We start from the raw sequence: 25,869 nt of genomic DNA, 5'->3' as shown, positions 1-25,869 counted from the left end.
GCTATTGGTGAATGTGCGTGTATGAGGGTGAAGATAGAGGCAAATGAGTGTATACGTGAGCAAGCATGTGTGAGAACAGGAGTATGAACAAGCATGTGAGTATGTGTGCAAGAGTGAGTATGTATTTCATGTGCATGTGTAAGGATAAAGGTACACGTGAGTGTGTATATGAGCAAGTATGTGTGAGAACATGAGAGATCACATGAACATGAAATATGTATGTGTGTATGGAAGTACACACAGAGAAGGCCCTGGGACACCAAGGCCACATTAGCAACTTGAGACAGTTCCTAATAAGGGCAGAGTACCACCACCCCGTCACCTCCCACATCCAGACATCACAGCACATGCCCGGTGTCTCACCTCAGTCACCTCTTCCCTCTCTCCCCACTCAGGGTGAGCTGCATCCAGGCCTGGGCTTCTGGGTTCCTCCCCCACTCTAGCCCAGCCTCACTCTCTGACCCCAAATCTCCACCCTGCAGGATTTTTTTTTTTAAACAAGGGAAAATCCTCCTTACTTCCTTAGGGAGCGATAAATATGAGGATTATAGAAGTGACATTCTGAAAATGATCTGAGCTACTTGGAAGAAAAGGGGTAGATAAAATACAGAGCATTTTGGCCCAGACTTCACTCAGAAAGACAGGGAGGTTCTGTCTCTAGGGAGGGAAGACCATCTGTAGGGGTCTCCTGCTGCCTGCCTTGAGTGCTGGGCCCAGTTGAGAGTACAAAATCCAGGTCTCTAACTAACAGGGCTTGTCTAACATGCCAAACAGACACAGGGTCCTCGCAGGCCCAGAGAGAACGGTGTCTGGAGGCAGGGCACAAATTTCACTCCCCAAGCAGCCTTCCCCCATCTGGAAGCAATTTGCTTCCCCCTCCACCAAGCCAGAGAGTTAGAGGAGAAAGCCTGTCCCTCACCCCTCTGCTGGGTGGCCAGCTTGAACACCTATGAGCAGCCAAAGAACAGGAACAGGGTCAGCCTGACTGTCACACCGGACATTTGCTCAATGCCACCTAAACAATCTCTCCCTTTGCCCCTGAAAACTGGACGATAGTTGAGAGCACAAACTTTGAATCAGACTGACCTAAGCTGACAGCCATCTCCTCGAGCCGAGTCTCTGCCTCCTCCTAAGTGAGATGGAAAAAGTTGTCGGGAATAGGACATGCACATGAGGGGTTTGCATTGGGCCTGCATGCACACAATAGGCACCTACTCTCCGTCAATTCTCTATACAGAGGCCACAGTGATCCTTTTGAAATGTGAGGTAGGTCGCCCTGGCCAGTAGATCAGCCGGTTAGAGCGTTGTGACCATACACCAAGATTGTGGCTTCCATCTCCAATCAGGGCACATACAAGAAGCAACCAATGAATGCATAAATAAGTGGAATAAATGAATGTTTCTCTCTCTCTCTCTCTCTCTCTTTCTCTCTCTCTCTTTCTCTTCCCCTTGGTCCCTTCCTCCCTCCCTTTCTTCCTCTCTCTCTAAAATCAATAAATAAAATTTAAATATATTTTTTTACTTTTTAATATATTTTTATTGTTGATGGTATTATAAATATCTCCCATTCCCCCCCTTTATCCCTCTCCTCCCAGTCCCTACCTCCTTCACTACCCTTTTGCCCGTGTCCATGGCTATGCATATAATTATATAAGTTCTTTGGTTTCTCTCCTCATTCCCCCAACCCCACATCAAGGTATGTCAGTCTGTTCCATGTCTCCATGCTTCGGGTCTTATATAAACACACATACGCACACACTTTCTTTTTTTTAAGAAAAAAAATTTAAGGCAGGTCTGATTCTCCTTGGTCAAATCCCTCCACAGGCTCCCACCATAAAAGTCAAAGCCCTCAAAATGACCTTCAAGGCCCTATTTGATTCAAATCCCAAGATCTTCCCTTTGCTCACTTCACTCCAACTGTACTGGGCAGGTCTACACACTCGGACCTCAGAGCCTTTGCACATCCTGTTCCCTCTTCCCTGGGATGCACCTTCTGCAGATATCTATAGGACTTGCTTCACCTCTTCTTCCACCTCTACTGAAATAACACCTCTCAGTAAGGCCTACCCTGTTTAAACCATAATCCTAGACCCCTTATCCCATTCTCCAGCCCCCTTCCCTGTTTCACTTTTCTCTACAGTATCTGTCACCATCTGATATACTATAAATTGTAATTATGTATTTATTGCCTGTCTCCCCTACCAAAATATAAGCTCTGGAAGACAGGACTTTTTCTTCACTTCCACATCCCCAGACCCTGAACAGTACCTGGCCCAGAGGAGCCCAAAATATTTGTGAAATGAATGAGTCTCAGGACACTTAGAGTGAACCAAGCTGAGGCTAGAATCGGAAACACAAGTCCTAAGACCCACTCAGAAACTGTCAGTCCTTTTCAGCTCTGTGGCTGCCTCTGAAAAAAACAATCCTCATTCCAGCCACTTCTCAAAGTCATTGTCAGGAGGAAAGGACAATAAAGTTATGTCTTAGAATACGCCTTGGTGCTTTCATAATGGGGAGCCCTACAGAAATAAAAGACCCCAAATCTATTTCTCCAACATCATCCCCAGGCCAGCTTTCAGTCCCAGGACAGGGGCCCTAAGTGCTAAGAGGATATCACAGGTAGGAATCTACACAGACACAGTCCATGCCTTGAGGAGCTAGCTGAGTCAGGTTTTAGGTCTTCCAATGGTGGGGCACATCTGGTGCTATTCCCACTGAATCCCTGCTGCCAGGACCTGCATGCACACATTAGGTGCTCAATAAATGTCATGCAAAAGCATAAATGAGTAAATCCCATACTGATAACCACACAGAAATTAGAAAGATCACCAATATTATATGAAAATCCTGAATAAAGTATTAGTTGACCTAAAACAACATGCAGACAACAGCTACCACAGATAATACTGACAAAATCATATATTTTCATTATCTTCACATCAAGGGCAAGTGTATTGTAAGGCAGATGCTAAGGCATTGGTGAAGAAAGCCCCGGGGCTGGGAGAACAACTTCAGGAAACCTTTGGTGAATACATTTCAAGATTTAGGCCAAAATAATGCAGATTGTTCCACCCAGGTCCAGGCATGTGCTGGAAGCAGCTAATTAATGTATCTCTCTCTTTCCCGCCCTCCTTCTATAAATCAATGAAAAAAATATCCTTGGGTGAGGATTAAGATCAACAAAAAAACAAACAACAAAAAACTTGCTCTTCCTTCCACAATGCCAAATTCTACCGAAATAAAAACCAAAGAGCACACATTTAAAAAAAAAAAAAAGAATACATATTCACACTCTCCACTGCAAAAAAGGGATGGAGGTGAAAATAATTACATTCAAATACTCTATTCCATTTTCTTACATTCCAGATAAAACTCTTTTTCTTTGGGGTGGGCGCAGATTTTGCCTACTAGACTATGGCCTCTTAGAAGATAGTGAGGACATATAGCACCTGGCAGTTAATAAATTAAATAATTTCCAGCTGATTTGGTCTAGTACCAGTAGTATTACCCTACCCAAGACCCATCAACAATCTATTCCCACATTCTTCCCCTCTCGCTCAAGATTTGTCTTAAGAATCAATCTCACCCTGGACAGGTAGTTTAGTTGATTAGAGCGTCGTCCTGATACGCCAAGGTTGCAAGTTCAATCCCCTATCAGGGCACAAAACAATAGTCAGGAGCATATTCCAGGTGTGTTTTCTGAATGTGTGTGTATAGGTTGGGGATGCAGAATTGTAAAGGGGGGATGAATCATTGGGTTCAAAGGGATGAGTAAGATTTAGAATCATTAAGGTGAAGGGTATCTTAGAGATTATTTCATGCAACATATGCAACCTTACAATGCCAAACACAAAATCCCTGATCAATAAATATCAGTGCTGAGAGCTTGCTACTTCCTAAGGCTCTACCTGTAAGAAAGTTCTTCCTGGAACTACATTCAAATCTCATCTTCTGGGCCTGGCTGGTATAGCTCAGTGGATTGAGCATCATCCCATGGACCAAGAGATCCCAGGTTAGATTCCCAGTCAGGGCGCATGCCCAGGTTTTAGGCTCAATCTCCAGTAGGGGGTGTGCAGCAGGCAGCTAATCGATGTGCCTCTCTCATCAATGTTTCTATCTCTCTCTCCTCCTCCTCCTTTCCTCTCTGAAATCAAAAAAAAATTTTTTTAATCTCTCATCTTCTGGAATCCCCTACCCATGGGACCCAGATTTGGCCTTCTGAAGCCAGAGGATATGTTTAATTCCTCCTCCTCCACACCAGCCCTGCATGGGTTAGGAAACCATTATTGTGCCCCCACTTTCTATAACACTCCATAAAAATAATTTCCAGACAAAATGAATATTCCCAAATCCTTCATCCAAGTCACATGTAGTGTAGCTTACACCATCCTAGTCACCCTCCTCTGAATAAATTCAGATTTGAAAGTGTCCCAAGCAGAATCAACAAAACCCAATGCTGCAGATGTAGGGTGAGCTCCATAGAGCACAAAGAGTCTAGTCCAGGGGTGGGCAAACTTTTTGACTCGAGGGCCACAATGGGTTCTTAAACTGGACCGGAGGGCCGGAACAAAAGCATGGATGGAGTGTTTGTGTGAACTAATATAAATTCAAAGTAAACATCATAACATAAAAGGGTACGGTCTTTTTTTTTTTTTTAGTTTTATTCATTTCAAACGGGCCGGATCCGGCCCACGGGCCGTAGTTTGCCCACGGCTAGTCTAGTCTGTATTCCCAAGAGCAGAGCTTAAACCCAGGATGGTACTTTTCTCCTAAGTAACCACAGAGCATGGTTAGCATATGTTTTTTTTTCCATTGATTCATTCAGTCAATAAACATGAGCTATCAGGCACTGGGCTAGGGCTACTAAGAAAAATGGCATATCATCTTTGTGCTCAGGGAGACAGCCTACTCAGAGAGATTTTTAAAAACACACACACAGATAAAACTATGAGGAAAGAAACATACTTGCTTTTGGGATCTTATAGGAGTCTGACTAGGGATCCCTCCTCCAGTGAGTCTTCCAAGAATGCAGGGCTTCTGCTTACAGCCATAGTGACTGGATTTACCTGCCCCCCTTCGACAGCTAAAACACTGGACAGAACACATGAAACAACTGCTTCGGAGGATGGACAATAGGCAGAACAGATCTGTACTCCCTGAGAGAAAGGAAACAAGAGTGAGTCCCATGACTGTCCAACTTACTGCCTAGAGCAGTGATGGCGAACCTATGACACGCGTGTCAGAGGTGACACGCAAACTCATTTTTTTGGTTGATTTTTCTTTGTTAAATGGAACTTAAATATATAAAATAAATATCAAAAATATAAGTCTTTGTTTTACTATGGTTGCAAATATCAAAAAATTTCTATATGTGACACGGCACCAGAGTTAAGTTAGGGTTTTTCAAAATGCTGACACGCCGAGCTCAAAAGGTTCGCCATCACTAGCCTAGAGGCAACTTCCACACAGCAGCACAGCAGGAAGAATCAAAATAGTCCCAACCAAGCTGAGGAAACAGAAAGTCAAGTTCACAGAGCAAGAATTTATAGGGCACAATACTGGAGAGGAGGAGACTGCACACAGAGAGTGCTCTGGAGAACTGCAGAAGAGTCCCCTTGAACCTCTTGCTGATGTGCACGTGGGTGGCGTGAAGCTCCACAAGACTGAGAAAAGAACCAATAGCAAGCAACAAGCCAAACAATTAGTGGAGCTCATAAAGAGCCAGAAAGAATTCACATTTTCACCTGCAAGAGTAGCAGGACCTCATAACACATAGGGCACTGGATAGAGTCCTTAAAAAGATGATGCCTCAGTAGTGAAGATAAATTAGTCCAGATTAAAGGCTGGATCCACCTTAACAAAGCTTAAAAGCAAGCCTTGGAAGTATTAGACTGATCCTAAGCAATTTAAATGCATGCCAGAATAAGTCCAACACTATTTAAAGAAATAAAGCAACATTAAATTCAAAATATCTGGAATCCAATAAAAAGTTAGCAGGTATTGCCCCGCTTGTGTGGCTCAGTGGTTGAGCATCAACCCCAGTCACAGCACATGCCCGGATTGTGGGCTCCATCCCTAGTAGGGGGCGTGCAGGAGGCAGCCAATCAATGATTCTCATCATTGATGTTTCTATAGCTCTCTCTCTCTCTCCCATCCTCTCTCTGAAATCAATAAAAACATACTTTTCTATTAGCGGGTATTTAAAGAAGCATAAAAATATGACCCATAACCAGAAAGAAAATCAGTCAACAAAATAAACACCAAAATGACAGAGATGATAAAACTAGTAAACAAGAATGAAAAACAGCCCTGGCTGGCGTGCTCAGTGATTAGTCAGAGCACCACAGGGTTACAGGTTCAATTCTCAGGTAGGGCAAATACCTGGGTTGCAGGTTTGATCCCCAGCCCTGGTCAGGACTCGTGCAAGAGGCAACCTGTATCTCTCTCTCGCCTCAATGTTTCTCTCTCTCTCTCCCCCCTCCCTCTCTCCCTTCCACTCTCTCTAAAATAAAAGCAATGAATGGGAAAAATCCTCAGGTGAGGAAAAAAAAAAAGAATGAAAAATAGCTTTTATAAGTATGGTCCACATACACAAGAATGAAGAGGAAAACATAAACATGATGAGAGAAATGAAAGATATAAAAATTCAAATGGAACTTATAAAGATGAAGAATATATCTGAAATGAAAAATACACTAGACGGAATCTATAATAATAAAAGCGTAATATGCAAATCAACTGAATGACCAAACAGCAGAATGACTGTCTGGACAACCACGCTATGACACGCACTGGCGCCAGACCAGCCAAGGTGGGTGCGATGCGATTGGTGAGGGGGCCCTGCCATCGCCCCACGATCACCCTGCAGAGGGAGGTCCAGGCTACCTGGCCAGCAACTACAGAGGGAGGTCCATGGCAGCGCTGCAGTGGGTGGGCGGGGCATCCCTCTACAGAGTGATCAATCAGGGACCGCCCCCCTCCCGCAATCAATAGCCCCACAGAGGGAGGCCCAAGCCACTGGCCAGCGATGCTGTGGTGGGTGTGCAGGGCTGGCCAGCAATCGCCCTGCTGTGGTGGGTGTGCAGAGGCTGGCCCAGGCCAGCCAAGCAATCGCACCCCACACCTGTCACCTGCAGAGGGAGGTGACCAGTGACGGAGGGGGGAAAGCTGGGGGAGGGGGGCAGCGCAGCACGGACTGCAAGCAGTGGCAGTGGCAGGAGCAGGAGCAGCTGCCAGCAGCCAGGGGAAGGAAAGCCCCGATAGGCCCTGATCTCCAGCCAGGCCTAGGGACCCTACCCGAGGGGTCACGGATTGTGAGAAGGTGGAGGCCGGGCTGAGGGAAACACACAACCCCACCCTGTGCACGAATTCATGCACCTGGCCTCTAGTTAATTAATAACAGATTAGACACTGCAAAAGAAAAGAGCATTGACTTGCAGATAGAACAATAAAAACTATCTAAAATGCCCTGGCCGAGTGGCTCAGTTGGTTGGAGCATTGTTCCATACACCAAAAGATTGCAGGTTTAATTCCCAATCAGGGCACATACCCAGGTTGTGGGTTTGATCCCTGGTCAGGGCCCATGCAGGGGAAAACGATCAATGTTTTTCTCTCTCTCTTTCTTTCTCTCTCTCTCTCTCTCTTCCCTCCTTCCTCTCTCTCTAAAAATCAGTAGACATATCCTCAGGTGAGGATTTAAAAAAACTATTTAAAATGAATCATAGAAAAAAACACACTGAAATTAAAAAAATTTTAATTTTTGTTAATTGATTTCAGAGAGGAAGGGAGAGAGAAAGCAAGAAACATCAATGATGAGAGACAATCATTGATTGGCTGCCTCCTGCAAGCCCTCTACTGGGGATCAAGCTCACAACCTAAGCATATGCCCTGTCCACAAACCAAACCATGACCTCCTGGTTCATAGGTCAACACTCAACCACTGAGCCACACCAGCTAGGCTAGACTGAAAAATTTAACGAAGCATCATCAATTTATAGTACAATAGCAAACAGTCAATCCTATCTAATAAAAGAGAAATATGGTAATTAGCCATACATCCGCTACCCTTCCCATTGGCTAATCAGGGCAATATGCAAATTAACTGCCAGCCAAGATGGCGGCCAGCAGCCAGGCAGCTTGAAGCTAACATGAGGCTTGCTTGCTTCAGTGACCGAGGAAACCAACGTTCCCCGCCTGCCTTTCCGGCCTCTGAGCTTGCAGTTTGAAACATTGTTACAAATATAGAAGCCAAACAAAACCCCAGAAACCTGCTTTCAGCCAGCCAGGATATCAGAGCTGGAGTTGATACAGTGTTTCAATTATAGAACCCAAACAAACCAGATACCTGCTTTCAGCAGCAGAGGCCTCAGAGCTGGAGCCAGAGCTACAGCTGGCCCAGAATAAAAACAAAAAAAGAAAAAAAGGAGCAGTTGGGAGCTTCAGTCACCCGCCAGCCTGAAAACAGCCCTCAGCCCCTCACCCAGACTGGCCAGGCACCCCAGTGGGGACTCCCACCCTGAAGGGTGTGTGACCAGCTGCAAACAGCCATCAGCCCCTCACTCAGGCTGGCCAGGCACCCCAGTGGGGACCCCCACCCTGATCCAGGACACCCTTCAGGGCAAACCAGCCAGCCCCACCCATGCACCAGGCCTCTATCCTATACAGTAAAAGGTTACTATGCCTCCCAGCACTGGGATCAGCGGAGCAGCGAGGCCTCACAGCACCGGAATCAGTGGAGCCAAGAGGCCTCCCGGCACCGGGATCAGTGTGACAGGGGGCAGCACCCAAACCCCCTGATCACCCTGCGGCTCTGTGTGTGACAGGTGGCGGGGCCACAACTTCCCTATCTGCCCTGCTCTGTTCGTGACAGGGGAAGGTGCCCCAACCCCCTGATCGGCCCTGCTCCGTGCCTGATAGTGGGGAGCTCCCCAAACCCCTGATCGCCCTGTGGCTCTGTGTGTGACATGGGGCGGGGCCACAACCTCCCTATCCGCCCTGCTCTGTTCGTGACAGGGGAAGGCGCCCCAACCCCCTTATTGGCCCTGCTCTGTGCGTGACAGGGGGTGGCGCCGCAACCTCCCCATCGACCCTGCCTTGAGTGTGACAGGGGGCGGTGCCCCAACCCCCCAATCGGCCCTACCCTGAGCATGACTGAGGGTGGCATCGCAACCTCCCAATCCGCCCTGCTCTGTGCATGACAGGGGGCGGCGCCCCAACTCCCCAATCAGCCCTGCTCTGAGCCCGACTAGGGGCTGCACCTAGGGATTGGGCCTGCCCTCTGCCACCTGGGAGCAGGCCTAAGCCAGCAGGTCGTTATCTCCCGAGGGGTCCCAGACTGCGAGAGGGCACAGGCGGGGCTGAGGGGACCCCTCCTCCCCCCCGAGTGCACTCGGCCTCTAGTATAGTTATAATTAGAGTTCTAAAAAGAGAGGTGAGAGAAAGGAGAACAGAAAAATACTTGAAGAAATAATAGCTGAGCAAATTTTCAAATTTGCTAAAACAATGCAAATAAGAGATAAAACAAGGCAGGATAGGAGGGGCACTTCAACCAAGGTAGACACACCAAGGACAATGAGAAATGAGAACCTTCATGGTGGGAGAGGGAAGAGGGGCCCTGGGTAACCTGGCATTACAGAAACAACAGGGACACAGTGGCTCACAGAGGGAAGCAATGAGGCTGGAGGGGGCAGGTGCCAGTTCACAGCAGACTCTGCATGCCTCACTCAGTCACTTGGACCTCGTCTTGAAGGCCAGAGGGACCGCCTTGTCCTGGAAGGGCAACTGATTTTTTTAAAAATATATTTTATTGATTTTTTTACAGAGAGGAAGGGAAAGGGATAGAGAGTTAGAAACATCGATGAAAGAGAAACATCGATCAGCTGCCTCCTGCACACTCCCCACTGGGGATGTGCCCACAACCAAGGTACATGCCCTTGACCAGAATCGAACCTGGGACCCTTCAGTCTGTAGGCCGACGCTCTATCCACTGAGCCAAACCAGTTAGGGCACAACTGATTTTTTGAACTACAAAGTCGGACTTTCCAGTTCTCCTAAGTTGGAGAGTCCAGAGAACAGAAGAAAGGTTTGAGGCCTGGCTGTGACATCTGTGCCCTTAGCCTGCTCCCGTTTCAAACAAACACCAGAGACAACAAAAACATCGTACCCACCTGAAAAGTTTTGCCTCCCTAGGACTCCTAGAATCAGATAACTCTTAAGTCAGAAAGGACTTCAGGGATCAAAGACTCCTGGCTTTACAGATGAAAAAAGTTAAGGCCCAGAGAATTGACAACTGATCCAGGACCACTCAGGAGTCCTGATTCCCAGTTCCAGTCCCCACTGCCCCACCAGCCCTATGGGTTGCTCTGGATGATACAGTGAGCCTGTGGATGTCTACGCAGGCTTGCTGCTATATGTCCACTCTAGCTCCTTCCAGGCACTGGCAGATTCCTGGCCTCACTTAGCTCCTGAACATCCACTGGGTAGGTGCTAGGTATGTGTCTCCCTCATGTGCACTGAGCAAAAGTAACCCTGGGCCTGACTCCAGGGGAGGGAGAAGAAATAAAGCTCCCTGAAGATTGGAGGCCAGAGCTGTCCTGAGCCTTCCTAAGGCTGAGAGGGTCGGAGAAACAAAAGAGACAGAGAGACAGAGAGCCTGGCCCACCAACCCAGCCAGTGGGAGTTACCAGCTGACCCCCAGAGGCAGGGATGAACTAACTGGTGGGGGAGAGACATTCCTATGGCCTCTATGTCCAGCTCCCTTAACAGACTGGCCCTGAGCCATGCACTGTGCTTGCCGCCCCTCTCCTCCCAGGGGAAGAGGAAATCGCCTTGAACCCTCCTTCTCCCCCTCCCCAAGCCCCACACACTCAGCTCTGGGTTGGGCAGCACCTCTTTACAGGGGTTAAGAATAAGCAAATTCTTGGGCTATTCCTGGAGCCTTGATTTTTATCATCCTTCCATTCTGGTCAATTCTGAGAGGCCAGTGGCCCGGAATGCCAGAGAGATCTGAGCCCAGTCCACCAAACCCAAAATAACCCTACATATGCCTCTCTCAAGTCCTCATGGATTTGGCCATTTTGTATGCATGTTTTCCTACAAATGGCCTATTTTGCCCACACACACAAAGTGCTGGAAACTCGAAGGCACCCCTGGGTGAATTAAGAAAGATGGGAGCAGGGTGCTGGGGGAGGGGAGCACACAGAATCCAGGGTTGGGAACAGAAAGTCTGGCTCCAGGCTCCTCTGCTCAACTGCCTGGAGATCCTGGGATAACCAGCCTCCGTTCCCTCAGTTATGAAACTCCCAAGCAGTGGCCTCCTCTTCCCTATAACTTCTTCTCCACCTCTGGGGAAAGGCAGCATAAGTCCCCCTCCCAGAGCTGCAGACTCTAATAAGGAGCTCCTGCCTTAGGAGGAGTCCTGCTTCCTCCCAGAGACATTTCAAGCCCCTGAGACGATGGGGATGGATGGTTTTAAATCATGCAAGTGCGCTAAGTGTCCTGGGGAAATGGCTAGATTAGGGACAAAGTTTCTTTTTATATCACAAATGCACTATTCACTCATTCAGAAAACATTGGAGTGCCCACCAGATTGCTAGGCAATGAGAAAACATGCAAAGCATCAGTGGAGGGGGAAACCAAGACCTTTGCTCTTCAGAAGGAATAGAGAGACAGAGATTGAGATGAGCCATCAGAAATGCCCTGCTATCAGAGCTCCCCAGGGGGCTGCACACAGATATCTGGCAGTGGGAAGGCTGCTTGGAATCCTGGTGCATGGGGAGGGTGAGGTGGCTGCAGGGTCTCAAAAACGCCAGGGCCAAAGACCAGTTCCCTATACCGCTGGGTTCAAGATGTGGCCACTCCTATGTGTCTGTTCATGACATGAAGCAAGAATATGTTTAAAGTACTTGATTTAAAGCCACCACCACCACAAAACAGGGACACCTGAACTGGTAAAATGACCAAGAGTCATTTGTATAAGCTGTGAGGAAGGTGGAGAATAAAATTGAGGTAACATCATTTTGATGCCAAATTAGGTATGAAATAGGGCAGTAAGACTTCAGTGGTCATCTCCTTTGAGTCCGACAGAGAAAGCTCTGGAGGCATCTACTAGCAATCTCATTCCTTGCTATTTTCAGAGCCCACTCCTAGGGCTGTGGTTGCTGCAGGACCAAACCCTGAGGGAACAGAACCAGATAAAACAAAAAGACAATTGATAGCCAGGAAAGGTTTGGGGACTCACCTATCCCACATCAGCTGAAGCTCTCTTATCACACAGAGCACCTGGCCCAAAAGATGCCTCAGACCCTTAAGGAATCAAAGTGCTCGGTAATTACTTGTTGATGAACTGATAGTGTGACTCTTGAGCATGCTGAAGTGGGAATCCATCCTCACAGCCGTAGAGACTCAGAAATGGTGGGTGGAGGCTGGAAGAGAAGTCTGGCACCATATAGGGGCCTCTTGGGTCTCGCTTATGGGGAATTTACCTATTATATGCTTCAAACTGGCCAACTTGGAGCAGACTGAGGGCCTCCATCCAGTTTTTCCAATTCCTTAGCCAAAAGCATTGCTGAGGTTTCTTGTCTTGCTTGTGATGCCAGATTTCTTAAAGGTTTGCAGACATCCACATTAAGCACTGGTGCACATGAAGCCCGTAAGCTGATCAGATATCATTAACCCTGCAACGGTAGCACAATGCTGGCCCCAAAGTCACCCAGACGCATCAAGGTAGCTCCCAAGTGTGGTGCAGTCACTTGCCCCTCCCCACCCATGGTCCTCACCAAGTTGTCTCACTGAGCTGGGCCAATTCTCCCACAGCACAGTCAAGAAGGAAGAGAGTGGCCAAGACGCTGAGCTGTGCAGTGTGCTCTGCACTGTTGCCCAAACAGTGAACCTCTCGGCCACAAAACATTTCTTTCCCGAGAGATGCCAAGAGAGAGCAAGAAGAAAATAAAACACCAAGGGGTTTTCAAATGTGAAAGTCCACTCAGCCTTTGTTCTTATTTGATGAATGCACAAACCACCAGGCAGATGGCAGGCAAGAGAACACCGTTGTACTAGGAAAGTGTATTTCATCAAGTCTGGCCTAAGATCTGCAGCGAGACGTAAGTTTGATGAATGATTAGCGCTGGGAGGACTTCACCAGCCGCTCTGCTGCAGCATCCTCTCAACCAGGACTGGGGATTCCTTAACAACCAGGAGCTGGCTCTTCCCTGTCTCCTTCTGCCTCACCGCCACTGGTGAATTCACAGGAGAGAAGAGCTACCAAGGCAGGTGATAAGAAAACTATAAAAAGAATACATTGTGGGAAGTCAAAATATTAAGTCCACTGTGAGTTTCCTGAGAAGGAAAAGTGAAGCCTATGAATCATACAGACCTGGGCGGTCTTATTTCACATCAGAGTTACAAGAGAATGGGGAGAAAGCCTGGAGCAGAGTAGGTACAGTATTTGTTGGGTGAATGAATGAGTGAATTCCCAGCAGAGGCCTGGATCTGCAATGACCAGCTGGCTTTCTTAAAGACCTGTCACTCACTGACTCATTCTTCAGAGAGGCCATGATAGTTAGCAGGGGTATCCAGCAGCCAGGCTCCTGGCAGCTCCGGGGGGCAGGATGGCCCCAGCTCCACTTCTACAGCTCTAGCAACCCTAGCAGGAGAAGCTGTCTACCACAGCGCTCAAATCCTAGATCACCCCAAGCCCTACCAGCATAAGTCCCACAGAAACACACAGAATCCACCTCAAACACCACTCCAACCCAAAATGAAGATTAAGTGTCTTGCTCCTGCCATTTTCCCTAGTTGATTCATTTGAGGCAAAGAGTGGTCTGGGAAGGGAAGGGGCCTGTACTATCTTCCAAAGATCTGTGGGGTCTATTCCCATATATTCTAATTCTCCACCTTCTGGGTACATGGAGGACCACATATCCATTCCCTCCCACCCTTGAACACATATGCATGCCTTCGGTGTGACTTTGCCAGTCCTCTCATCAAGAGTGGAGTCTTGCCCTGAATGGTGTTTCTAAGTGGTTAGAGCCTGCGCACCCAGTGTCTCGGGTTTTATTCTTGGTCAAGGGCACATACCTGGGCTGCAGGTTTGAACTCCAGGCTCAGTTGGGGCACGTGAAGGAGACAATCAATTGATATGTGTCTCTCACACCAATGTGCGTGTGTGTGTCTCTCTCTCTCCCCCACCCTCCCCCCTTCCACTCTCTCTAAAAATCAATGGAAAAAATATTCTTGGGTGAGGATTAACAAAAAAAAAGGGGGGGGGGCGGGGGAGAATGGAGTCTTTCCCCCAACCCTGGAGTTCCAGCTGGTGCTCTAACCAAGCAGTAGATGGATTATTCACTGTGAGACATTAGAGCCTAGATCTCAAGAGGTCTTGGAAACTCCATTTTCACCTAAAAGGCTAGTTTCCTTGAGAATGAGAAATCATGTGGAAAAAGATCTAGCTGAGAGCAGTGCCAATCTCCAGACATGTGAGAGGCTCCCTTGGACCATCCAGGTCCTACAGAGCCCAGTCCAAAGGGCTAACCCACATTATTGTGAGCAAATAAAATGGTTGTTGTGTTAACCTACTAAATTTTGAAGTGGTATATTATGCAGCCATAGATAATTTATATTAAACTCATCCAGCAAGTCTATGTAGCTATTCAGAAGAATGAGGTCATTCTATATGCACTGATGTGGAAAAGTGGCTTAAGAAGTTGCCAAACAGTAAGTACAATACAATTCTACTTATGGAAATTGATAAGGTAATAGGTGGAGAGCTGGATGTTAGTCTATCATAAAACTACCTGAAAATGATATAAACCAAGTATTAACGGTGATTACCTTTGAAGGGCAGGAGTATAGATTTACTTTTCTATAATTTATGTAATGTTTGACTATTATAATGAGTTTGTACTATTTTTTACAACAACCAAGGTACTCTTAAAAAATTCATCTTCAATTCTGCTACAAGCTAATTTTTCCTAAAAGATCCCTTTTCATCCTTCATTCTCCTGTTCAGGGACCAACACTAGCTCCCCGCGGCTAGCCTCGCAAAATCTGAACCTCCTCTGGATGGCATTCAAGGTGCCCCTCCCCTGGATTATCTCCAGTCCAACTACCCGGGCCACACCCATCCCTACCCAGATCTCCAAGCTTGACATCCTCACTGCAACCACTCAGCAAGCCCCTACCTTTGCCTCTCTAAATTCACCTCTCCCTCAATGCCCAGCCCCAGCTCCCATGGGCTCCTCCCCAGGTCCCCAGAGAAAGTTCCACCCAGGCCTGTCCTTGATTGGATGGTGTCCTGAATTATTCTCCCTGCACTGCAGGTACTGACTGCCCCTCAAAGGAGACTTTCACAGACCAGCCAACTGGCCACCACTATCTCCAGCTTCTTGTCTAACAGTGGGAGAGGGGCAGGTAGTTCCAACCCTCTGTGCTGCCCACAGCCAGGATGGTGGGTGATAACCATGGGCGGGCACTTCCTTCCTACCCTGCCCATTTCCAGCAGCAATTAAGTGGAAGCCAGTTTGCTAGCTGCTAATATGGAGTGACTCATACCTTCAGGGATGTTCTCAGAGCCCCCTCCCCACACTCCAGGTCCCACATGCTGCATACGATCCAAACTCTGGCTTCAAACCTAATTGCCTTCCTGGGGGACCCAACAGCTCTTCCTCACTCAGGTCTCTGCAATCTGCATGTCCAGTTTTTAAACAAAGCTGTTTAGAATCTCCTAGGAATAAGACAAGTGGAAAATTGCAAGCGTTGACCTCTACCTTTCTCTAAAACAAAACACGTCATTCTATATGTTCACACACCCCTAAACATATACCCCCATTCAAACCCAGCCCATCACCCTGCCCCTCTGAGCCCTTCCATAGGATTTGGCCCAAGTGGGGGCTGGGGACTTGCTGAGACAGTGTCTGCTCCCTCTGTCCCTGGCACCACCACCCCTAGGGCTTATTGGAATGTTAGGCGCCTAAGCCTTAGTCTCCACACTATGGCAGGTGGCCAAGTGAAAGGGCTTAGAAGGGGCTACCAGATACTGTGTTTGAGTTTTACAATCCCTCTAAGGAGGGGGCATTCATGTCATAGATATGTAATAATCTATTGAAAGTGCTCAGGTGGGCCTCTCAGCTGAGTCCCAGAACAATGCAGGAGAGCCCTCCCACACAAACCCATGTAGGCATACCCAGCCATGCACACTCCAGGGCAAGTATACACATTCTCTCTCTCTATCTCAAGCATACATATTCTCTCTCTCTCTCTCTCTCTCTCTCTCTCTCTCTCTCTTCCTTCCTCTCTCCATCCATCCCTCCCTCCCTCTCTCTTTTTTACACATACACACACACACACACGTACATGGCCACACCTTGTTCCAACCTTGCTCTGAGCATCCCCTGAGATCACTTTCCTCACCTGTCCACTGTTCTCACATGCCCTTTCACCCAGGCCTTCTCCCAGACTGACAAGGGGGGAGGGGTGTGAGCACAGGTATATACACAGCCAGGGCCCTGCCTGCTAGGGTTCTAGAAGGCTATCCTATGCAATTGGATGTTGTTCAGGTTTGACAATAATATATTCAGTTTAATTTTTATTTTTAACCTGAGAAAGAGAAATTTTTCAAGTTTGCTCAAAGGTGCTGTGGGGATCAGCAGCAGCCCTAAGGTGCTAAGGCCAAGGCCCAGAACTCACCAAGATCCTGAACCAGAGGCCATGAGGCCCCTCAGTCTGCTGCAGTGACAGCACGCCTCTCTAATTAATGGAGGGTTTCCAGGGGATCCACCGAGCTGCTTGACTCTTCAGACCCCTGGACTGTTCTCCATCCCCATCCTTTCCTCTTCCCATCACAAGGTCAGATATTTTAACAAATGCTGACCGTTGAGCATAGAATTGGTCACGAGTCTCTCAGAAAGTAAGGAGTATTCAAAGTACAATTAATTTCCAGCCACTGTAAGGGGTGAGGGTGTTGGAAGACAGGGGGAGGAAAGGGTGTGGTAAACTCAAAAGCACAGATAATAATAAACAATGGATAATCAAAAAGTACTAGTGACCTGCATAGACTGAAGCACACACACTGGGACGCTGAAAGCCAGCGGACGTGCTCCTCCTGGCTCTACCCACTCCTCCTGTGCCCCAGTCCAGTTCAGCTAAGTTTTTGGTTGTGTTTATGGTTTGAGAGGAGGATAGGGTTTGGAAGCTGGACTTCACCCAGGCAGACACTCTTGTTTCATTATGCTGTGGCTATCATTGAAGTTGAAATTCTTAACTTGTTGTGCTGGACCCCAGCAATGGAGCCCTCTACCTCCTAAATGCATCAGGCTGGGGCAGGAGGCAGTTAAAATGAAAGTAGCAGCAGAGCCATGAGCATTGGGTGGAAGTCAGGCAGCAAGGCCCTGCCACTAACCAGACAGGTGACCATCTCTGTAAACAACTTTCACCCTCATCCAGCTTCTATCAAAAATCAGAGCCTTGGGTTTACTCATTAACTTTACTCTTTCCTCTTCCATCCACTTCTAGGCCAGGGCCAGAGAGCACACTGTCAGAGGAAAAGGTATCTGGAAAGCCCCAGGATTAGAAGCCAAGACTTGTGCCTTTGTCCCACCTGAGAAACCACCTCCATCAGAGCTGGAAGGAACCTTAGCAATCGATAACCCAGCTACCCCTTCTGTGGGTAGAAGACGACTTGAAAGCAAGTAACTTGCCAAAGGTCACCGAGCCTGTTAGAGGCAAAGGCAGGGGCCAGGATTAGAACCACCCGCCCGGGAGCTAGTCATCATTCCAGAGGTTCAACAGCATGACAGACGAACCATAGCCCTCTGAGGCCAAAGCCATAGGAGAAGATACACTTCTTGTCTGGAAAGTCCTCCACTCAGGTCTCCCTCACTGTGGCTTCAACACAGTTGCACAGAAGGATGGTCATCTGGCTAAGATGACTGGTGATGTCAGACCACGCAGGCCTCCTGGGAAGCTCCCCACCAAGTCCTCCCCCTAGGACCAGGCCCCGCAGAATCTGTGTCATGGGACAGGATATGCTGTGAGGAGCCAGGATGTGCTGAGCAGCAAGGCCTCTCATCACTTGGCCTCAGTCCTTCCCTCCCCACCACCTGATTTTCACCAGGCTGATTTCCCTCAGCCCAGGCCCATGTGCCTGTCTGCCCTGCACAGTCCACTCACAGGTGGTACCCCAAATCCAAGAGCAGTGAGAATGAAAGTGGACACCCATCCAGGTCCCAGGGAGGGGGGAAACTTAAAATGGAATTTTCCATATTCCTGCTGCAGCAGCTCAAGGCAGGCCCTACCCAGGACCTTATGACAACAGCCAGCCAAGGTTTGCAGTAGGACAGGCAGCATGGCAGCCAGCCTGCCTAGGTTTGAACCCTGCAAGTCTCTGACGAGCTCTCTCTGTAGCTGCTGCCTTTATACAATGGGGGGAAATGACAGCTACCTCCCTGGACTCTTGTGAAAATTAAGTGAGATTTAAATTAAGATTAATACACTTTAAATAAATTAGCTGTGGACATATGTAAAGAGTCTGAAACTGTAGCTCATGAGGATAGTGACAAATATAAATATTGGCAACCCAAGTACAATGTGCAAAACATGGCAGGACAATAAGGTTGGTGGCCACTCCTGGAACACCAAATAATTTCTGCTGGAACTTAGAGAAGGGAATATTTTGGCAGGATAAGCTACCAGCCAACACCATCCTTTCCGCAACCACCACCCCCACTGCCACACTGCTAGATTCTTAGAAGGTAGAAGATTTGCAAATTACTCAGCAGGAGGAAGCCACAGAATAAAACACACAGAAAGTAAAACATAAGAAGAACGGGGTCTGTAAACAGCAACCCTAGGGAACCTGAATCAGCACCATCCACACAGGCTGCCTAAGGTAGCTCCACAGGGTCTGGATGAACAAGCGCTGGGAACAAAGCAAGACCCCAGGAGTCTGTAGGAGCAGAGAAGAGGATCTTGATGAGGGTCCTGGCAGAGGGTGCCACCTGGATGGCCAGGGGCATTCCTGTAGCAGCCAGTGCAGAGGAATAAGAGTTAGGTAGCATTGGCCAGATTCCCACAGATGCTTTTCTGAATGGCTGGTGGGAGGTCCTTCACCCTAGCTCCCAAGTCTGCTGGGAGGAGAAAGGAAACAGGAAGTTACAGGCCTCTCCTGCTTCCCTAGGCTTCCTCCTTAAAATCAGGGTGGTTCTCCAAGGAAGAAATTAAGAATACTGCTAGCTGCCAATCAGAAACAGTAGGGAGGAGGATCTCTCTCCTGGCCCCCAAAGCCCAAGTTAAGGAGCTTATCACTTCCAAGTCAAGTGCTAGGGCAGAGAGACAGTCTAAAAAATATCAGTATCCTATGTTATCCTCCCTCCCCAACTCACAGTTAAAGGACAAAAGAGACTTTGACTTCAGTTTATAACACAAAGACTTTCTAAGGCCCCACCACAATGGACCCAGACCAACACTGACCTGTTTTCTTTGAATTTCCTACAAGCACCTTGGCTGCTGACAGATAAGATCCCAGGATATTCCTGCAGGAAAACAAAAATTAGGTCATCACTTCTCTGTGTAGCCACTCTAGGGTGAATGTTGTCCAGCAGTGGCCGCTCTTTGGGGCAGCAGTCTCCCATCAAGAACCCATTCATTCAGTAGGTGGAGAAAGCCAGGAATGGCACACTGATTCCAGCTGCTATGCCCATTCCACTGAGCTGGTGGTGGGTGCCTCAAGCATTATTAGCAGAACCCAAGTTCTGGAAAGACCACTGTGATCAGTGATGTCTGGTGTGGGCAGTTATGTAAGAGTACCCATGTCATCCTGAGGTAGGCCCCGGGCATCCAAAGATTTAACGTTTGTAATTTTGATCACTCACAAGCAACCCAAAGTTTCAAGAAATGTAAAAGTGTGTAACTTTACTGAGACACGAGTTTGACTCATATATCCTAGGTGGCTGATGTAGAGAACAGGCCACTTTGTTTCATCTCCACCACATCCAAAGTACTACTGTGGAGCAATAAAAACTTGGTGGAAAATGGCCGTCAAATGAGAGATGGAATTGTAGCCGAAGTGTAAAGGGTAGTTAATTTGGGGTGTGAAGATATACACAGGAAACACTTGGCTCTGTGGGAACATGACTCTGGAGAAATCCAGGCCCATGTAAAAATATTACTGTGGATGCAAATTTGGGATTCTAGAAGGTACAAGATTATTTTGGGTGGGGGGGAATGGCAAAATGGTTTCATATTTTTTATTTTTATTGAAATATAATTGACATATAAATTATATTAGTTTCAGATATACAAATAATTATTTGATATTTGTGCATATTAAAAAATGACAACCACATAAGTCTAGTCAACATCCATCAACATACATACATAGTTACAATTTTCGTTTCTTGTGATGAAAACTTTTAAGATCTATTCACTTACCAACTTTCAAATATACAGTACAGTATTATTAACTACTAGATGCCTGGTGCATAAAACTTGTTCATGGGTAGGGTCCCTAGGCCACGCTGACACCCGCCTTCGCCAGCCTGGCGCCCCTGCTCGCTGGCCCCGCCCAAGTGGGCCCCCCCCATCACCCTGCCTCTGCCACTGCTGGTCCCCGCCTCCCCTCTCCCTCCTTCCCCGCTGCCACCCGCTCACCAGCTGGCCCCACCCCCCACCACCACCACCACTGCCACTGCCGCAGGTCGCCTCCCTCTGTGGGGCAACCAGTGGGGCGATGGGGGAGTGCCCCCACTGGCACCTGCCTTGGCTGGCCTGGGGCTTGCAGGCTGGGGGCAGCTTCTGTGTTAAGCATCTGCCCCTGGTGGTCAGTATGCATCATAATGATTGGTTGTTCCATTGGTCATTCTGCCATTCGGTTGATTTGCATATTAGGCTTTTATTATATAGGATAGGATAGTCACCATGCAGACATTACATTCCCATGACAAGACTAATTTCTTGAAATGTCAGGGGTCCACACTGTGCCTACTCTATGTCACTCAGCAGTGGGTACTGGGCCAAGGAGAACATAGAGGTGATTAGAATCTAAGCCTGAAGGAGCTTACAATCTAATTAGAGCAGCGGTTCTCAACCTGTGGGTTGCAACCCCTTTGGGTGTCGAACAACCCTTTCACAGGGGTCGGTCGCCTAAGACCATCGGAAAACACATATATAATTACATATTGTTTTGTGATTAATCACTATGCTTTAATTATGTTCAATTTGTAACAATGAAATTGGGGGTCACCACAACATGAGGAACTGTATTAAAGGGTCGTGGCATTAGGAAGGTTGAGAACCACTGAATTAGAGAAACTATGATACTCACTAGAACAGCAAGTGGCACTGCATCTTCCCAATGATGCTCAGAATCCATTTCAATCCCCCTTCATCCTTTCCTCACCACCCCAGCCAACCAATTCACAAACTGTCTCAATCCTTCTTCCAAAATGTCTCAGGTTCAGTCCTTTCTCTCCATTCCTCACAGCTATCCAGCCACTCTCCCCACCATGATCTCCCCTCTTAACAGACCCCAGACTCACACACTGGAGGCCTAGCCCTGCTTCTGTAACCCCTATTCAAAACCCTGCCAGCTGACCAATGAGTCTCACTCATCATTGATGTTTCTATCTCTCTCTCCCTCTCCTTTCCTCTATGTAAGCAATAAAAACATAAAAAAAAAAAAAAAAAAAAAACCCTGCCAAGTTCCCAGGGCCTCCCAAGGAGTACACATGGTGGGCATTCACCTTCTCTTGAATGAGTGGATAGATGAAATTCCTTGGCTGGACATTTGAAGCTGCCTACAATATAGCCATTAGCTCCCTATCTAGCCTTTTATTTCCCTGCTCCCCTTCGTATAACCCACTCACTGGCCCACCTACGCTGCTCACACACCCCAACACTTACTCAGTGCCTTTCCTCAGGATGGTTCCTCCTCCCTTCCGTTGAAATGCAAGCCACCCTTCAAAGTTCATGTCAGATACCACCTGCTACAGGAAGCATTCCTCCAGAATCAGGGTGACTTATCCTGCTGTTTGAACCCACATTCTCCTCTCACAGCCACTCACCTTATAGTTTGAATTGTCACTGTTGAACCCCTTTCTTAACCCTTTACTGCACTATAAGCCCCATGAAGACAAGGACCTTTACCTTTTTACCTTTTGCATCACCAGAACTTAGCACAGGCTCTTGAACTATGACACATACATACTAAGTATTCATCAAATTCACTGAAGAATCATCCCATGTAATATATAAAAGCCAGGAGAGATGAAGACAAAAAATGTCATAGGAGCTCCAAAGAAACTTTTAGGATAGGTGGCCAGGGAAGGTTCCATGAAAGAGCTCAGACATGAGTAGGGTCTTGGAAGAGGGAAAGGAGGACTGGGGACGAGCATTCCAGGAAGATGGGGCAGTATGAACTAAAAGACGAAGAAGGAATGCGCCAAGCAGGCTTGGGAGATCCATCTGACTAGAACTGAGGGTTCTTGGAGGGAGACCAGTGGGAGATAAGGCTACACAGGCAGGCCTGGAATGGAGAAAAAGGATGTCAGTGCCAGGCTATGGCACTTGGATTAGATCCATTCCCTCAGTCACTGGGGACGACAACCACAGCAGGCCTGGGCCTTAATAGTAGAAAAAAAGAAGTCTTGTTCCAAGCATATTAGTCTAGTCTCCTCAGCTAGAGTATAAATAACAGCCACCATCTTCTGCACACCTGCTATGTAGAAGGCCCGAAGCTTCATGCTTCACATACATTACCTCATTGCTCCTCCCAAGGCCTGAAAGACTGCTATTGTTATCCTTACTTTGCAAGCAGGAAACTAAAGCTATGAGAGGTGAAGGCACTTGCCCAAGGCCTCACCAACTCGCTCATTCACTTAACAACACTCCAGTGCTGGAGTTAGACTCAGGGATGAGGACCGGCACACTGGCCAGCTACCCCTGGCCCAGGGGCTTCCCATTTAAGCTGAGCTGCTTCTCCTTAATTCCTCAAAGGCAACATTTGTTAAGCACATAGTAGGAGCTGAATAAAGCACAGTAAGTAGGATGGAGGTTGCCAAGGGCTGGGGGAGGGAGAAATGAAAAGTTACTGTTTAATGGGTATACGGTTTCAGTTATGCAGATGAGAAAGTTCTGGAGATCTGATGCACAATGAATATACTTAATGCAATTGAACTGGACATTTTAAAATGTTTAAGATGATAAACTTTGTGTTTTTTACCACAATTAAAAATTTTTTTCACTTATTAATTGTCTGATTGGCTGCCAATATGATCTTATACTGCTAATTATCTGGTGCCAGCAGAGACTCTAGAAAGATTTTACCCCAATAACCCTCCAAAACAGAAATTTGGAAAGAGGAGGTAATGTGCCCATTGCTGCACACATAGGTGGTGTTGAGGCTAAGATCCTCCAGCTCAATAGAGAAAAATGGCTGATGACAGCAAAGCACAATAGGAAAGCACAAGGCATGAAGGGTCAGAGGCCACAGGTTCAAGTTCTATTTCTTCCACTTAATGAGTTCTGTGACCTCAAAGAAGTAATTTATTCTCTCTGGGCCTCATTTTCCCAACCTATAAGAAGGCAATTAAAAATAACATATACTTTGCCGAAACCGGTTTGGCTCAGTGGATAGAGTGTCAGCCTGCGGACTGAGGGGTCCAGGGTTCGATTCCGGTCAAGGGCATGTGACTGGGTTGCAGGCACATCCCCAGTGGGAGATGTGCAGGAGTCAGCTGATCGATGTTTCTCTCTCATTGATGTTTCTAACTTTCTATCTCTCTCCCTTCCTCTCTGTGAAAAATCAATAAAATATATTTAAAAAAATAAAAAATAAACATATACTTTAAAAGGTTATATGTGAATCAAATAAAATTATATACACCTAATGTGCAGAGAAAGCACTTGGCCAACTGTATATTATTTTATAAACACTAGTTATTGTTATTAATATTAAATATCAGTTCCTAGATTTTAAAAAGATTAATATCTGATTAATTCAAATAAAAAAATAATCCCACTTCATTGTAGCCCACTCTCCGCTGTCCAGAGCCTTGTACATAGCAGGTCTTCCATGAATGAGTGCAGAACAGAATGACCCTTCAAGTTTTATCCACCCCTATCCGCTTCCATTCCTCACCCCAGACCCACCACCCAGCTGCAACAGCCATGCCAGAACCAGGCAGAGGGTAGGAAGCTGGTGTAAATGTCTGCCTCCCTGGCTGCATTCCTTAGCTAAATATAAATGATTTGTACAGTCCATTGTTTGAAATTATCCATAATACCTCTCCTCCCCTCCCCTCCATTACTTACGATGATAAGCTGACTGCACATCTTTATAGCAGAACTACATACAAAACATTCCCAATAACTATTTTTAGTAGAGAGAGGAAAGCGGGCTGGTACACAGGGATCAGAGCCTGAGTCCTCAGTTTTTCCCACTAGTCCAGGAAAGCTTCCTGGAGGAGGAAATGCCTGAGTCAGAGAGAGGACAGTTGCAGGTCAGAAGGGCACCCTCACATAATGAGTTTGGTTCTCTGAACCAAAGGGAGGTGAGTGGCTGCCTTCTTATTCCCGTTTTGGGGAAAGGTCCACACAGCCCAGGGGATCCCATACTACCCAATGCTTCAAATTTCCCCCCACACCGCAGGCATCCAGGGAAGAGGTAGAGAAGAGACCAGTATCTTTTGCAAAGAAAGGCGAACCAAGACTCCAGTTTCGAGATACACAAGTACAAATACTGCCCTCATAACAAGCCAGTTTCTTCTTTGGACTTTTTTTATTTAACCACAAGAAAGTTTCTTAAAGTTCCAAAGCTGAGGCACAGATGGACTACATCGTGTACCTCGAGGTGTGCCAAAGCTCTGTCACTCTGAGTGCCGATCAGCCAGCAGTGACCCAAGGAATGGGGGGAGGGGGAGAGGGGGAGGGCCTCGGGCGGGATCCCAGTCCTGACCGAACCCCTAGCCCTCCCTGGGGGCGCTGTATGGACAGCCCCCAAGCCACTGGGGTCTCCTGGGCCACACTGTCAGAAACCCATGACAGCTCCCAGGCTCTCCCTTTCTGCTGCACCCTTCAGACCGCCCATCCCTTCGCCAGGGACCCCACGGCTCACCCTCCCTCGCTCCACTCTCAAAAGGTCCTCCGAGCCTCTCCGTGCAGCTCCCTCCTCGCCCCGATCCCGGGTCCCCACACACACCTTCCTCTTCCTGGGCAGAGAGCCTGCCCCATCCCTCCCTCATTCCGCCCCACAGCCGCCCTCCCGACACCCCCTTCTCGGGGCGCCCCTGAGGCGCTCCCCTCTCTGGAAACCTGGTGAAGGGCTCGCCTAGCTCACCCAAAGCCGGCCCGGATCCCGCAAGCTCGCCCGGCCCGTTCCCTCGCCCGCCACCCGCCCGCCCGGGGCCGCACTCACCGAGCTCCCAGGAATGCGGGATCCCGGCTCCCTCGCGCTCCCTCGCCGCCACCGCCACAGCCACCGCCAGCGGAAACGGGGGGCGGGGCCTGTCCAGGAATGGCGAGGTTGCGGGGCGGGGCCGGCCGCGGGAGGGGGCGGGGCTATGCCGCGGAGGCGGGGCGAGGCGAGGCCGCGGGGCGGGGCCTGCCTAGGAATGGTAGGGTTGCGGGGGCGGGGGCGGGGCGGGACAAGGCCGTGGGGCGGGGCGAGGCGAGGCCGAGGGGCGGGGCCTGCCTGGGAATGGTAGGGTTGCGGCGCGGGGGCGGGGCGAGGCAAGGCCGTGGGGCGGGGCGAGGCCGTGGGGCGGATGGAGGAGCGGGGCCAGGGGGGCCGGGGCCGGGGCCTGGGCTGAGCACAAGGGGCGGGGTGACAGGGCTGCCAGAAGGAGCTGGAGTGGCCGCCGGGGGCCCGGCCGAGGTTGC

The 25,869-nt window shown here is 48.3% G+C and overlaps 1 protein-coding gene across 2 annotated transcripts in view; it reads right to left on the bottom strand.

The window, feature by feature from the left end:
- The window catches only part of TSPAN9 (tetraspanin 9), a gene marked incomplete at its 5' end in the record, with an annotated part of 208,255 nt that extends 182,782 nt beyond the window's left edge, over nucleotides 1–25,473 (bottom strand). For both annotated transcript variants that reach the window (XM_081081407.1, XM_081081408.1), the window contains 2 exons: nucleotides 19,465–19,526; nucleotides 25,406–25,473. The remainder of the gene's footprint in view (nucleotides 1–19,464; nucleotides 19,527–25,405) is intronic.
- Between the last annotated feature and the right edge of the window lie 396 nt (nucleotides 25,474–25,869).

This window comes from Myotis nattereri (assembly GCF_964212035.1).
Source record: "Myotis nattereri genome assembly, chromosome: 2".
NCBI classification, from domain to species: domain Eukaryota; kingdom Metazoa; phylum Chordata; class Mammalia; order Chiroptera; family Vespertilionidae; genus Myotis; species Myotis nattereri.
The sequence above is the reverse complement of the archived record's forward strand: the minus strand, read 5'-3'. Positions and strand labels throughout refer to the sequence as shown.